The sequence below is a fragment of the Brachyhypopomus gauderio genome, chromosome 19 (genome assembly GCF_052324685.1).
Source record: "Brachyhypopomus gauderio isolate BG-103 chromosome 19, BGAUD_0.2, whole genome shotgun sequence".
NCBI lineage: Eukaryota > Metazoa > Chordata > Actinopteri > Gymnotiformes > Hypopomidae > Brachyhypopomus > Brachyhypopomus gauderio.
In genome coordinates this window covers 15991572-16006424 of record NC_135229.1, presented here as the reverse complement: position 1 = coordinate 16006424, position 14853 = coordinate 15991572, and the positions used below count along the sequence as shown (strand labels likewise).

At 41.5% G+C, this 14853-nt stretch overlaps 1 protein-coding gene across 1 annotated transcript in view; it reads left to right on the top strand.

The window, feature by feature from the left end:
• LOC143482796 (myelin basic protein-like) overlaps positions 1 to 14853 on the top strand; it is a 78446-nt gene that overhangs the window by 23226 nt on the left and 40367 nt on the right. The window lies entirely within an intron of this gene.

Genomic DNA, 14853 nt, shown 5'->3' with positions numbered 1-14853 from the left:
GTCAACTTCTTGGAAATAAGACATATTAAAGTTAGGCTGAGTAACTGATGTAAGGGTTGATGGTCTATTAGTGCTTGTTGCTATGTTCTGCCTTATACTAGTAATCTTGTCCCTAAAAAATATAGCAAACTCCTCACATTTTTCGACTGTCTCAGGGAAGCCACAGGAGGTGGGGTTTACTAGCTGATTTATGCTTCTGAACAAGACAGCTGAGTTATTATTGGATGAATTGATTAAGGTAGAGAAATAGTTTTTCCTTGCTGATTTCACTTCACTGTTGTAATTCTGCAATGTTGCTTTATAAATATCAAAATGTACTTGCAATTTTGACTTTCGCCAACATCTCTCAGCCTGCCTACAATCTTGCCTAAATTTTACAATAGATGGAGTGTTTCTCCAGGGCATCTTAATTTTACCAGAGATAATTTTAGTTACCTTTGGTGCCACAGCATCAATACAGTTCCTAACTCTGTGTGTGAATGTTTCAACTAGCTCATTCCCCTTTTCTGAGAGGGGAGGGAGGGACTGCATCATGTCTGTGAAGGCCACGGCACTGCCAGTACTGAGATAACGCTTGGTTATTGTGCGCTTTTCACTGAGTGTTCTAGTAGATAATGGCATATTGAAAAATACACCAAAATGGTCAGAGATTGCAACATCAGTAATTTCAGTATTATTAACCTCTATACGTTTAGAAATGATCAAATCTAAAATGTGGCCAAGTTGGGCCTGATACATGCTGTATGAGATCGAAAGAGTTAAGCATCCTCATGAATTCTGAAGTGATTGGATTTGTGGATATATCCATGTGAATATTAAAATCCCCAGCAATTAAAACATAATCAAAATCAATTAAAATCCTTGAAAGCATTTCTTCAAAATCTTCAAGAAAATCTGCATGTAGTCTGGGAGGATGATAGATAACAATCAAAAGAACTGAATAAGTACTGTTGAGTTATACTGCCAGATATTCAAACGTAGGATGTTCCCTTAATGAGATCTGCTTACAGCGGAATGCTTTATGGTAAAAACATGCAACACCACCACCTCTCTTATTTACTCTGGAGACATTAAAATAGTTAAAGTCGGGAGGCGAAGCTTCATTTAGCACTATTGCTCCATTGCTATCAAGCCAAGTCTCTGTTAGAAAAAGAAAGTCCAGACAGTAATCTTCAATTAATTTAGCTATTATAAAAGACTTGTTTGTGAGTGAGCGGACGTTTAGTAAGGAGACTTTGAAGACTTGATGTGGTTGATCAGCATCGCCTACATCACTTGTGCATTTCACTGGGATCAAATTTTGTTTGTTACAATGTTTTGTACCCTTATGTATTCTTCTGATTACATTTTTATTTCGATTCTGAGAGCCATGCAACCAGCTATTTAAAATAACTGGAATGTAGCACTGACTAGGAGCATGGGTTCCAGTGTGTCAGACCTGAGAAATCACTGAGTGTGCAGGAGAAGTAGGTGAGTTCCTGCAAGACTGCAGACTGTAGTGTTGCAGAACCTCTTCAATCTCCTGGAGTTTACCTCTGAGACTGTGGACAGATTCTCTGACAGGAGATGGTGGGCTCCTGTGACTGACATTACTGACGTTACTGCTGGCGGTTGGGTGCAGGTTCCGCATGTGAGTGATTCCATACATTAGATTATCCACAAGCATTTGAGTCCCAGCCCTGTTAGGGTGAAGCTGATCAGGTTTAAAAAGCTTAAGGAAGCCTCCAAAAGATGTTGAAATTGTCAATGAAGTTTACCTTCCGATGAGCACAGGCTGTAGTGAGCCAGCTGTTTAGAGGCAGCAGTCTGGTAAAGTGATCACTGCCTCGACGTGCAGTTGGTATCGGTCCAGCAATGAACACTTCACACCGGGAAAACTCCAGAATGTCGAGCAGATGGTTAAAATCCTGTTTCAGAATCTCAGACTGTTGTTTGTAAACATCGCTAGAGCCGACATGTACAATCAGTCTTTCCGTAGCTGGATGGTCATGCAATATGTGTGGAATCATGGGTATCACTTCACAGACAGTAACACGAGGAAAGCAAAAGGCCTTAATGTTGAGATGTTATGAGAGATGTTGCTCCATACATCTCTGATGACTGAGTCCCCAATTAGTAGCGTTTTGGGCTGTGGCGGTGTTCCTCGTCTCTTTTCACCGTTAATGCCTCGGCGGCTAACATGGTTACCACCCCGATGGGCAACATGGTTAGCATCCCGATGGCTAACCCTATTAGCATGCTTATTAGATAGCTGTCGATTGGCACGAATTGCAAGCTGGTGGTTGGGACGACTCTTAGCATGCTTGTTAGCATGCTGCTGGCTAACACAGTTGGCAGCCTGGTGGTTGGTCCGCAAATGGCCAGAGTTATTTACGTGACTATTTACGTGTAGGTTACGTGACTGGGTGGGCATATCTGGAACAGCACTTGATTGGTTTATTTCTTATCTCACTGTGCTTATCTCCTGTGCTCGTCGTTGTTTGAGTCACACCTTCTATGTAAACGTGTTTTATGTGCGCTGTCTGCGCTTCGGTAAATGTAATAAACGTAACGATTTGGAAAGTGCAAAGGATTCTGTCTCATCCATCGCCTTGCGCCCAACGTTACAAGAACATTTTTAACTTTTTTAAACTGTAAAAACACTGGGTAAACTGTCAGTGACATGGACTGTAAATAGTCACTGACACTGGATAAACTGTCCTTCTGTTTTTAGATTGCCGATTTGACTATCGTCATTACCGGCACTGTCCGACGCCATGTTGTTTTACAGTTAGTTAGACCGAGCACGCCTGCATGAATTCAGTGACGAGGCGGGGGTAAAAGTTCACTAAAAAATCGATCTTTGGACGTACGAATCGATTATCAGATCGTCATATGCAAATCGATTCTGAATCGGAAAATCGATTTTTTCAACACAGGCCTACTTCCTACAGCTAAATGACAACAAGACTGAGGTATTGATCATTGCTCCCGAAAGGCTTAGTCAAACGATTAAACAAAATCTTGGGCTTCTTTCCTCTGCTGTCCACTCTAGCCTCAGAAATCTGGGAGTTATTTTCGATCAGTCTTTAGCATTTGATTCTCATGTTTAGGGCTGAACGATTTTGGAAAATAATCTAATTGCAATTTTTTATCTATAAATTGCGATTGCGATTTAAAATCGTGATTTTTTTCCACTGTTTTCAGGAAACTCTGTTTTGGCACAGCTCAGATACAGGGTTGCCAACTTTTCAAGATTGCTTGGAGTGTGACTTGAACCTGGAGTGGGTGGCTAACGTAATTTGTTGTTATCGGGGCGGTGTAAAATGGACAAAATTTAAGTATTATTATTATATCGCGATCGATCGATGAGATTTGGCAACCCTGCAGGTATAGCAACTTGGCTAAAATATGTGCGTAGGGCATTTGGTAGCGCATATCCAGTGTGTTTAACAAAGCCATGAAGCCGGGCTTGTTCACTAATATTAACAGGCATCATGTCTTTCACTATGAACTCCGTTACTGCCCGAGTTATTTCAGCGTGCCGCTTCGAATTATATTCATAAGGAGTTACACTTTCAAACGGTTCAGTCAGTGAACCCTGTCTGCTGGACCGCAGTCAAGCTATCCGCGCTTTTGCGATTCAGCCGTGCTTTAAATCTTATTGCGCCTATATGCGTGATTTTACGGTATTTCGCTGCTCACCGCATACTAAGGCTGTATAAGTGCAGAGAAACACTTTGGCGTATTTGAAGATGCAGCACTGGTCGTTGGCATTTTAGCCTTACAAATATCATACAAGGCTTTGTGGTGTTTTTTTTAATGCTGAAGGTTTGTAGTGTTACCTCGCGTCATATCAACAGTAGCAAGGCACGTTTTGCAAGGTACCTGACGTTGAGCAGCATCTTTTTAAAAGCCAAAGTAATTTTACACAACTGATGTGCTGCCCCTCTTTGGTATTAGACTTTCAGTTGTGTCAGCTTCTGTCGAGCCTGAAGCCATTGTGCAACAAGTTAAAGTGCGCTGTGTTAACTTCACTTCTCCACCTCTCTGCCTCCTGCTCGGGTTTGCTCCATTCGTCCTCGTCTCGGCTCAGCTTGCTCCCAAGTCACGTGACCAGTTTAAATCGCAGCCTATGCGATTAGAGAATCGCGTTTTAAAATATCGCGAGATTATCTCAAATGCAATTAATCGTTCAGCCCTACTCATGTTAAACAGCTGTCAAGATCCTGTTTCTTCCACTTGAGAAATATCAGTAAACTGAGATCTATGGTCTCAACAGCAGATCTAGAGATGCTGATCCATGCGTTTATTTCATCTCACATAGACTACTGTAATGCCTTGTTTTCATCTCTCAGTGTATCAGCTCGTGGTCGTTTACAGATTATTCAAAACGCTGCAGCGAGGTTACTGACCAAGTCAAGCAGACGGTCTCTCGCATAACACCCATTTTAAAATCCTTACACTTCCTGTAGAATTCAGGATCCAGTTCAAGATTTTAACTTTAACATACAGAGCACTACACAACACAGCTCCTGTGTATGTCACTGACCTGCTCCACCCCTACACTTCATCACGATTACTCAGGTCAAACAACCTGAGTTTACTGTCTGTGCCACGCTCATGTCTAAAGACTCGTGGAGACCGTGCGTTTAAGGTGGTTGCTCCAAAACTGTGGAACACACTTCCTCCACATTTAAGATCTGCTGACTCTGTGGATACTTTTAAAAAACAGCTAAAGACTTTCCTTTTTACACAGGCGTTTAGTTAGTGGTGGAGGTTGCAGCCGTTGACCTTGTGACTGTGTTTTTCTGTTTTTTAGTTTTTGTGTTTTTATTTTTATTTTATTTTTTGTTGTAAAGCACTTTGTGGCTTGTGCCTGTGAGAAGTGCTATATAAATGAATTTTACTTTACTTTTACTTTACTTTATTTGAATGCTTAGCAGCCAGACTGGAGTCGGATCTCTGATGCTGATTGGGGTGAGCTTGATGTCCTTGATGTCCTGGAGAGGGAGGCAGTATGTTGTGATGAGACTGCTCAGTTTCTGCTACTTCAGTTGAGGCGAGAGCTTCAGATGGTAGGCTGTCGCTCTTCCTGGATGGTTGCAATGTTGTGTAATACTACATATGCCATTATTATGTGGCACACCCTATTAGGGGTTACTCTGAGCCCCTTCAGGCACTGGAACCTGGCCTCGAGGATTCCTAGGGTCATTTAAATTCTTGCCCTGGTTTTGCTGTGGGCCTGATTGTAGCGGGTCTGTGGTCCAGGTGCAGGATCTGAATAGGGAGTCATAAGGTAGGCCTATAGGACAGGCAGGGATACCCTCTGTCTCCATGAAGAAGGCCGTCATAGTGTCCTATAATCACACTAGGGTTTGCAATGATTTAACTATTACACTGCATGTGAATAACTAGCATAACTACCTCAGGCCTACTCTGTTCAGATTTGTTGTACAGTGTGGAGTCATACACGGATCCTGGCCATCTGGCTTCAACATTTGTGATGAGGTGGGAAGCATCACATATAATCTTGATGGGGAGAACGGTCAGTTACAATAGCTACGTTATTTTTGTTACCATTAAAGATAAGTACATTATTCATTAAGTATTATAAATGTTAGTACCTGTACATTAATGCTATGGATGGATTTTCTGTTTATGTAATCGCCTTCATGTTCTAATGGTGCTGGAATAGGTAGCATATGTAGGTTCCATCAATGCAGCCACTCTAGGAAATCCTTAAAATGTAAATGGAATGAAGTTTGTTATATACTACTTCTCCTTTGCTTAATTTCTTTATTGTCCGTGTGAATTAAAGACAAACCAACGATGCTGTGGAAATCCTCTTTGATGTCCATAACTGGCTTTTGCCCAGGAAACACCACAAAACTGGGCACTAGTCATTTTAATGCCAGACATAGTTTTTGGACAGACCGACATACAGTAGCTTTGCTGACAGATTCCGCATCTCCTACACTATAAAAAAAATTTCCACTAGCAAAAAACGAAGAGTGATGTATAACAATCTGGAGAGAATTTAGGGCTGATCCGCGATGTGTAATATTTGAAATGTGACGCTTAATAATGTTATTGATGTAAGTAATGGATTGTGCTGAAAAACGATAACGTTCATTAAAGAATAATCCGAAAATGATAGTAGGCCTATGTCTATTTGGGGTTTTATAAGGTGCTCCCGACGAAGAGCTCGGTGAATAAACTGAGCTTCAATATCCACATGATCCTCGAGGAAAGTACACGTCATGATCTTGTGGTTGTAACTCTGGTTCAGGTCCAAGTTAACCTGCCAGCGAGCAGGTTAGCTTCAGAGCATAGGTCGCTATAGTAACTGACTCAGGTTCTTTTTCTGGAACGGAAAACCTTGAGTTTCCGTGAATTCTGAGTTAACTTACCCGGTTTTCTCGCTTAACCCGCTTCTTGGAATACCCCCCAGAACTCAATAACCAGAAACTCAAGGTCCATACACAAAAAAGGAAGCCAAACAACTAAGACAAACTAGAACTAAGGAATATAACAAAACCAGACATAGTAGACACTAGAACCACATATAGCATACAGCAAAGATACATCCAACTGTGTAACCAGAATGCATATGAAAACAAGCAAACCGACAGACACATGAACAATAGAACACTGATCTACAAACCATGACACTAAAGCACAGGAAATATAAACCAAACCAAATCACCAAACCAAACTCAAAACACATGAAAACCAAACTAGGAGGGCAGGGACATGAATAAGGGGGTGTGGTAGACAGAAGAAAAAACCAAAGAAACTAAAGCAAGGGCAGAGCTAAGAACAATGAAAGCAAGACATACAGGTAGAGGGAGGAGCCAGATGTGACACAAATAAATAAAGGACATACAGATGCAGACTTCACATTCAGCCCAGTGTTGCAAGGCTGTTAGGCTACCCCACTGTATCTGCCCTGTGTGAACTGCCCCACTGCGTGTGTGCCCTGTGTGAACTGCCCTGTGTGAATGTGTGGGTGTGGGATTGTTCTAGTAGATTGGGAGAGAGGTCTAAGCTCTATTGGAGTCACCAAGTCTGACAGCAGATGTTGAGTCTTCAGTGTAATCTTGACTGAATGGTTTCAATGGTTTCATGTTGTGCTGAGGGGCCCAGGTCCTGCCCTGCTGTTCATAGCTCACACTAATTAAGTCACCTGTTCTTACCTGTTCTTATTATTCTTACTTTGTACCTTTTTGTGCATTTCTGAATTACAAATAGCAGATGTAACACCATACAGCAGACCAACCAAAAAACTATATATGACCTTTTCCCAATGAATTCACCCACATCTGAATAGTTTCAAATTAGTCACTGATCCACTGAATAGAAATATCCAGTGGTTTCATAGTGTAATTATGAAATATGCTGTATAATTTAAGTCTAGAACATATGACTCCTGAACCCTCTGTGAGGAATGAAGTGTTAATAGATTATAAAGCAGTGGTGCTTAGAAACTCGTCTGAAATCACAGCTGGAACTCTGGTACCACAGGTCTTTCATTCGGGTGGGTTATTTGGAACTTTGAGTGTGTTTTGGTTGTTATTTGGCACCTTGGATTTGTTCAAGGTTTTTATTTGAGTTTGAATTTGCTTTTTGTGTATTATTTGAGGTCGTGTTTGTATTTTCAGTGACATTTGAGGTCATGAGTTGGTGGTTATTTGGGGCCCTGTGTTTGTTTTGGTGTGTTATTTGAGGTTGTGAGTGTGATTTCGGAGCAGCGCACCGGTAAGGCAGAGCAACGGCTCTGCGTTTCTAACGGCAACAGAGTAGCAGCGACCGGACAGTTGTTAGCAAGGGCTAACACAACAAAACAACAAAAACAACAAAATAACGGTGCCGATACATACAACTGACAACAGACAGACAGACGGTTAAGGACAACATCACCCAAAAATGAAAAAAAAAAAAAACGGTTTCCAACGCCCATTCGCTAAGTAGAACTTACTTCCCTACCTACCAAACCATTGAGACTGTGTCTGTTAACCGTGGCAGGTATAGGAATAACAGGGCGATATGTTTTAAATATCTAATTAAAATTAAATTAAATAATCAACATGAAGTGAGCAACAATATTAAGCTAAGGCTAGTACTTCTAAACATTAGATCGCTTGCATCAAAAGCTGTGATAGTAAACGAAATAATCTCAGATAACAGACTAAATGCACTCTGTTTAACAGAGACATGGGCTAGAGTAAACGAATATGTAAGTTTTAATGAAGCAGCTCAAAATTAGAAACATATTAAATAGTGATGCGGAAAAACTAATCCATGCATTCCTATCCTCTCATCTAGGTTATTGCAATAGTCTTCTAGCTGGATGTTCTGGTAAAACGATAAACAAACTCCAGCTGGTTCAGAACGCAGCAGCGCATGTTCGAACGAAAACTAAAAAATCTGATCACATTAGTCCCGTACTATCGTCATTACACTGACTGCCAATTAGATTCCGTATTGACTATAAAATACTTTTATTAACATATAAAACACTGCATGGCTTAGCTCCAGAGTATTTTAGTGAACTTATTGATCATTAAGTTCACTAAAATACGCACGTTCACTTCGTTCGCAGGAAGCAGGGTTATTAACTAGGATCAAAAAGATCACAGCAGGTGGAAGAGCCTTTTATTTTAAAGCTCCATGGCCTTGCCTTGCGCGCGCCCTTTCTATTGTCTCATAATCAGGTCGTAATCTGGTGCACTTTTTTCCAAAAGGATGAGACTGTTCTATTTTTAAATCTTCTATCTATCAGGTTCTGTGGGATCCTGTGGACATTTTATTGTGAAAAGTGGAATCCTGTGGGCACTGTATTTTGAATAGTTGGATCCTGTGAGCATTTTAAATTGTGGAATCCTGTTCGCATTTTGTTTTATTTTGAGATGTGTGGGATCCTGTGGTCATTTTATATTTTATTTTGAGTTGTGGCAACCTGTGGGCATTTTATTGTGAATAGTGGGATCCGGTGGGCACTGTATTTTGAATAGTTGGATCCTGTGAGCACTTACTTTTAAATTGTGGGATCCTATGAGCATTTTTTAATTTTTGATGTGGGATCCTGTGGGCATTTTATTGTGAGTAGTGGAATCCTGTTGCATTTTAGTTTGATTTGTGGCATCTTGTGGGCTCTTAATTTTGTGTGCATTTTGTTTTTTGAATAATTTGTCATTTAAATTTTTAAATTTTATTCTTATCATAGTGTTGTCCTTTGGACAATAGGACTGAAAATTGTTTGCACTTTATGGTACAGGTTGTGACTGTCCTTGTGCTGTGAGGAAGATTGTTCCTGAGCCCATCTGATCTTTTTGCAAGTGTGGATGTGCACTTAAATACGCTTTGAAATCGATTAAAACAACTTGTGCTGAATTTGGTTCATGATTCATCCATGCATGAAATAACTGAAAGTAACTAAGTAACTTTTACTCAAATTACATTTTAAATTAAGTAATTTTGTACTTTTACTCGAGTAAATTTTGAGATGGGTAATTTTACTTTTACTCTGAGTAGATTTTAGGCAAAGTAATGATACTTTTACTCAATTACAATTTTTCAGTACTCTTTCCACCTCTGAGTTTGGCCTTTGAATAATCTGTTACATATTTACCACATCACATATCTTTCTTCTCCGAGGTTGACCTGGGGAGTAACACTGCAGTCGGAGCCTACAATACAGTATCATCACTCCGACACGGAATGAAAACCTGGCGTTCATCACAAGACATTTACATTGACAATATCAACACCCAGAACTTTCATTCTAGTTACCTTATACTTAGCCTGATTGTGTGATTTGTTTGTGACTTGTGTATTCATCTGTATAATTTGTTTTTGTGTAATTTGTGTGTTAACGGGCCGCCCAATGGAGGATGGGTTCCCTTTTGAGTCTTGGTCCTCCCAAGGTTTCTTCCTATTCCCCACCATCTAGGGAGTTTTTCCTTGCCACTGTCGCCTTTGGCTTGCTCATTAGGGATTTGGACCCATAGTATTGTTAACCTTGTAAATCCTGTAAAGCGCTTTGTGACAACATGTGTTGTGAAAAGCGTTATACAAATATATTTGATTTGATTTGATTTGGGGTGTTAGTTGGGATCCTACAAATGCTTTAGTTATTTGGAGCTGCAGGTTTTGGTGTGTTATTTGGAACTATACTTGCTATTTTAGGCTATTATTGTGTTAAGTTTGTTATTTGGAGCAGTGTGTGTGTTTTGGGCTGTAATTTGGGGCTGTTACTGTGTTTGGGTGTACTGTAGTGTTGGGATTATGGGTGTTCTGTAGTGTTGGGATTATGGGTGTTCTGGAGGGTTGGGATTATGGGTGTTCTCTATGGTTGGGATTATGGGTGTTCTGTAGTGTTGGGATTATGGGTGTTCTGTAGGGTTGGGATTATGGGTGTTTTCTATGGTTGGGATTATGGGTGTTTTCTATGGTTGGGATTATGGGTGTTCTGTAGGGTTGGGATTATGGGTGTACTGTAGTGTTGGAATTATGGGTGTTCTCTATGGTTGGGATTAGGGGTGTTCTGTAGGGTTGGGATTATGGGTGTACTGTAGTGTTGGAATTATGGGTGTTCTCTATGGTTGGGATTAGGGGTGTTCTGTAGGGTTGGGATTACGCTTAGTGTGTTCTGACCATGATGCCACATTCAGCTAATCTAGACTATGTACTCAGGGGCAGATAAACTGAGTATATACACAATTGTTTAGCATTTGCCAAAAAGGAATAATTGTGTAGCTTTATTTTCGTGAAGACAGAGATATGGTGTGTGTGTGTGTGTGTGTGTGTGTGTGTGTGTGTGTGTGTGTGTGTGTGTGTTTGTGTGTGTGTGTGTGTGTTTGTGTGTGTGTGTGTGTGTGTGTGTGTGTGTGTGTGTGTGTTTGTGTGTGTGTGTGTGTGTGTGTGTGTGTGTGTGTGTGTGCTTTTGCTAGAGGATGTAGCAGATTGTGTGGGACTTGTTTCTTCTTTCTTGCTCTGCAGAACCTCCAACTTTACAATCACAGTTTTAATCTGGTACATTTAATCTGATGTGCAGTTCACAAAGATTTGTTACATAGAGGATGTGTGACTGAAGAGGGTTTTCCATCCACCGAGTTTTTGCGCATTTTGAAAATGCGCATGAAAAAAGCTGGATGGAAAAAGACCAAAATTCGAAAAAAGCCCCAAATATCGCAAAAAGATTTTTACGCTAGGAGGAGGTGGAAAAGTTAGACTATCGCATCGCCAAAATTAAAAAAAACTGGATGGAAAAGGGTTTTTCGCATAAACGATGACGTATCATGCCTCAAGTCATGTGGTTCTGTTCATGATCGCGATGTAAAGATGGCAAATGCATGCAAAAACAGTTCTGGAGAGAGCAAAAATTGAATTTAACTTCTCCATGTATAGAAAAGAAAAAGAAAAAAATGTTTCAAAACCTCAACGTGCAAAAATGCGTAGCTGCCAGATGGACGTAAAACCACTATTGTTTTGGCGTCCTCTCACGTGATCTAAAGTTTATTCGCATAACTGTAATGAATGGAAACAAGGCTTAATTCGCATTTTTTTCTGCCGAAACTTGGAAATTGCGCATTATTTTTTCGAAAGGTTTGGATGGAAACCCGGCTTGACAGACAGTTTTAGCTGCTTGCTGATGTAGGTGTTGTTTTGGTTGCCTGGTGATGTAGGTGTTGCTTTGGTTGCCTAGTGATGTTGGTGTTGTTTTAGTTGCCTAGTGATGTTGGTGTTGTTTTGGTTGCCTGGTGATGTAGGTGTTGCTTTGGTTGCCTAGTGATGTTGGTGTTGTTTTAGTTGCCTAGTGATGTTGGTGTTGATTTGGTTGCCTAGTGATGTAGGTGTTGCTTTGGTTGCCTAGTGATGTTGGTGTTGTTTTGGTTGCCTGGTGATGTAGGTGTTGTTTTGGTTGCCTAGTGATGTTGGTGTTGTTTTGGTTGCCTGGTGATGTAGGTGTTGCTTTGGTTGCCTAGTGATGTTGGTGTTGTTTTGGTTGCCTGGTGATGTAGGTGTTGCTTTGGTTGCCTAGTGATGTTGGTGTTGTTTTGGTTGCCTAGTGATGTTGGTGTTGTTTTGGTTGCCTGGTAATGTAGGTGTTGTTTTGGTTGCCTGGTGATGTAGGTGTTGCTTTGGTTGCCTAGTGATGTTGGTGTTGTTTTGGTTGCCTAGTGATGTTGGTGTTGTTTTGGTTGCCTGGTGATGTAGGTGTTGTTTTGGTTGCCTAGTGATGTTGGTGTTGTTTTGGTTGCCTGGTGATGTAGGTGTTGCTTTGGTTGCCTAGTGATGTTGGTGTTGTTTTGGTTGCCTAGTGATGTTGGTGTTGTTTTGGTTGCCTGGTAATGTAGGTGTTGTTTTGGTTGCCTGGTGATGTAGGTGTTGCTTTGGTTGCCTAGTGATGTTGGTGTTGTTTTGGTTGCCTAGTGATGTTGGTGTTGTTTTGGTTGCCTGGTGATGTAGGTGTTGCTTTGGTTGCCTAGTGATGTTGGTGTTGTTTTGGTTGCCTGGTGATGTAGGTGTTGCTTTGGTTGCCTAGTGATGTTGGTGTTGTTTTAGTTGCCTAGTGATGTTGGTGTTGATTTGGTTGCCTAGTGATGTAGGTGTTGCTTTGGTTGCCTAGTGATGTTGGTGTTGTTTTGGTTGCCTGGTGATGTAGGTGTTGTTTTGGTTGCCTAGTGATGTTGGTGTTGTTTTGGTTGCCTGGTGATGTAGGTGTTGCTTTGGTTGCCTAGTGATGTTGGTGTTGCTTTGGTTGCCTAGTGATGTTGGTGTTGTTTTGGTTGCCTAGTGATGTTGGTGTTGCTTTGGTTGCCTGGTAATGTAGGTGTTGTTTTGGTTGCCTGGTGATGTAGGTGTTGTTTTGGTTGCCTGGTGATGTTGGTGTTGTTTTGGTTGCCTAGTGATGTTTGCTGATGTTTTTGTTGCCTAGTGATGTTGGTGTTGTTTTGGTTGCCTGGTAATGTAGGTGTTGTTTTGGTTGCCTGGTGATGTAGGTGTTGCTTTGGTTGCCTAGTGATGTTGGTGTTGTTTTGGTTGCCTGGTGATGTAGGTGTTGCTTTGGTTGCCTGGTGATGTAGGTGTTGCTTTGGTTGCCTGGTGATGTAGGTGTTGCTTTGGTTGCCTGGTGATGTAGGTGTTGCTTTGGTTGCCTAGTGATGTTGGTGTTGCTTTGGTTGCCTAGTGATGTAGGTGTTGCTTTGGTTGCCTAGTGATGTTGGTGTTGCTTTGGTTGCCTAGTGATGTTGGTGTTGTTTTGGTTGCCTGGTGATGTAGGTGTTGCTTTGGTTGCCTAGTGATGTTGGTGTTGTTTTGGTTGCCTGGTGATGTTGGTGTTGTTTTAGTTGCCTAGTGATGTTGGTGTTGATTTGGTTGCCTAGTGATGTAGGTGTTGCTTTGGTTGCCTAGTGATGTTGGTGTTGTTTTGGTTGCCTGGTGATGTAGGTGTTGTTTTGGTTGCCTAGTGATGTTGGTGTTGTTTTGGTTGCCTGGTGATGTAGGTGTTGCTTTGGTTGCCTAGTGATGTTGGTGTTGTTTTGGTTGCCTGGTGATGTAGGTGTTGCTTTGGTTGCCTAGTGATGTTGGTGTTGTTTTGGTTGCCTAGTGATGTTGGTGTTGTTTTGGTTGCCTGGTGATGTAGGTGTTGTTTTGGTTGCCTAGTGATGTTGGTGTTGTTTTGGTTGCCTGGTGATGTAGGTGTTGCTTTGGTTGCCTAGTGATGTTGGTGTTGTTTTGGTTGCCTAGTGATGTTGGTGTTGTTTTGGTTGCCTGGTAATGTAGGTGTTGTTTTGGTTGCCTGGTGATGTAGGTGTTGCTTTGGTTGCCTAGTGATGTTGGTGTTGTTTTGGTTGCCTAGTGATGTTGGTGTTGTTTTGGTTGCCTGGTGATGTAGGTGTTGCTTTGGTTGCCTAGTGATGTTGGTGTTGTTTTGGTTGCCTGGTGATGTAGGTGTTGCTTTGGTTGCCTAGTGATGTTGGTGTTGTTTTAGTTGCCTAGTGATGTTGGTGTTGATTTGGTTGCCTAGTGATGTAGGTGTTGCTTTGGTTGCCTAGTGATGTTGGTGTTGTTTTGGTTGCCTGGTGATGTAGGTGTTGTTTTGGTTGCCTGGTGATGTTGGTGTTGTTTTGGTTGCCTAGTGATGTTTGCTGATGTTTTTGTTGCCTAGTGATGTTGGTGTTGTTTTGGTTGCCTGGTAATGTAGGTGTTGTTTTGGTTGCCTGGTGATGTAGGTGTTGCTTTGGTTGCCTAGTGATGTTGGTGTTGTTTTGGTTGCCTAGTGATGTTGGTGTTGTTTTGGTTGCCTGGTGATGTAGGTGTTGCTTTGGTTGCCTAGTGATGTTGGTGTTGTTTTGGTTGCCTGGTGATGTAGGTGTTGCTTTGGTTGCCTAGTGATGTTGGTGTTGTTTTGGTTGCCTGGTGATGTAGGTGTTGCTTTGGTTGCCTAGTGATGTTGGTGTTGCTTTGGTTGCCTAGTGATGTTGGTGTTGTTTTGGTTGCCTGGTGATGTAGGTGTTGCTTTGGTTGCCTAGTGATGTTGGTGTTGTTTTGGTTGCCTGGTGATGTTGGTGTTGTTTTGGTTGCCTAGTGATGTAGGTGTTGCTTTGGTTGCCTAGTGATGTTGGTGTTGTTTTGGTTGCCTGGTGATGTTGGTGTTGTTTTGGTTGCCTAGTGATGTTGGTGTTGTTTTGGTTGCCTGGTAATGTAGGTGTTGTTTTGGTTGCCTAGTGATGTAGGTGTTGTTTTGGTTGCCTAGTGATGTTGGTGTTGTTTTGGTTGCCTGGTGATGTTGGTGTTGTTTTGGTTGCCTAGTGATGTTGGTGTTGTTTTGGTTGCCTGGTAATGTAGGTGTTGTTTTGGTTGCCT